We start from the raw sequence: 1,656 nt of genomic DNA, 5'->3' as shown, positions 1-1,656 counted from the left end.
GAGCGGCTGCTAGTCAATCATTGACAGGCCGGCCGGCCCTGCCAACGTCACTGACCTTTGGAGGCTTGACCCACGGGCTGCTGAGACCACTGCCAGGCCACTCAGCCCCTCTAGACTATCCTACCACTCAACCTGTCAGCGTAACTTGGGCAGCACAGCGCCAGAGACCCGGGTACGATCCGGCCTATGGGTGCTGCCTGTACGGAGTTTGCATGTTCTCCCCGTGCGTGGGTTTCTCCCGGTGCTCCGGGTTTTCTCGCACACTCCAAAGACGTGCAGGTTTATAGGTTAATTGGCTTCTGAAAATTATAAACTGTCCCTAGTGTGTGTGGGATAGTGTTAGTGTACGGGGTGATCGCTGGTCGGCGCGGACTGGATGGGCCGAGGGGCCTGTTTGGACATTGTATCTCGAAAGTAAAAATCTCATATGCACAAGCATGGGGTGTACGGTGGGATCGCAGGTCTGCGCGGACTGGATGGAACGAAGGGCCTGTTTCCATGCTGTGTATCTAAAGCCGAGGGTCGCCAACTTTCTCACTCCCCAATAAGAGACAAAAGGTCAAAATATGGGACAAATTCCCCACGGCAATTCGTTGACCGACTCGGCCGTGGCTGGGTGAATGATGAGTTGTCCCGGGTGCTGGACGACACACAAAGCCCAGCCGGCGGGCCAGCTGAGGAGTTTTGGCCCCAACACCCCATCCAACACATGAACCGATGATCGGCCATGAGAAAGAGGGATGGTGGTGTTGGCGGTAAGCGAAGGTCGGACAGCTGGCCGAGCTGCCGACCGACCGACGGGGCCACGGGCGAGGCGCTGCTGCTGCTGCTGCTGCACTCCATGGGCTGCACTACGTCGGGACGGATGAGGCGGGGCTGGACGCGGCGCTCCGACCCGACAGTCCCCTCGACCCGAGTAGTAGCGGTCAAATACGGGACAAGGGTGGTCCCATACGGGACAAACCAATTTAGCCCAAAATATGGGATGTCCCGGCTAATACGGGACAGTTAGCAACCCTACTAAAGCCCAAATGCTGAGGGATATGGGCCAAATATGTGCCCCTGATGAGCAAAATATATACAATTCTTAAGGGATCGGACGGGCTAGATGCGGGAAGAATGTCCCCCATGTTGGGGGAGTCCAGAACCAGGGTTCGCACAGTTTAAAAATAAGGTGTAGGCCATTTAGGACTGAGACGAGGAAAATCTTTTTCAGCCAGGCAGTTGCAGGCTGGTGGGCTGAAGGGCCTGTTCCTGCGCTATACCTCTAAAGCCTAATTTCTAAAGTGCTCCATGTTGTGTTGTGACATCATGGTGAATATCTTCTGCATGCTTTCCAGTTTCATGACATCCTTGGTATAACTAGGCAACCAGAATCACACACTATGAAGCTCCCCTTAAGTGTCCTTGGCTCCAAAGGTGAACCCTGGCTAGATCTTCGATTACTGTTTTGCTGACATTGAATGGCCTTTCCCGTAATCCTGCTCCTTTGTTTAATGTATTGATCTAGACAGGGTCACAGCCGGAGGAACAGCACCTCTCGTGCCCGCAGTGACCATAATTACCCCACTGACTCTGCCGTTTAATGAAACACAGACTCGATGAGTTACTCCAACTCCTCATCGCCCCAGATGCAGGTTAATAATTTGCCACAGT

The sequence above is a fragment of the Leucoraja erinacea genome, chromosome 3 (assembly GCF_028641065.1).
Source record: "Leucoraja erinacea ecotype New England chromosome 3, Leri_hhj_1, whole genome shotgun sequence".
NCBI lineage: Eukaryota > Metazoa > Chordata > Chondrichthyes > Rajiformes > Rajidae > Leucoraja > Leucoraja erinaceus.
Note: the sequence above shows the minus strand (reverse complement) of the source record.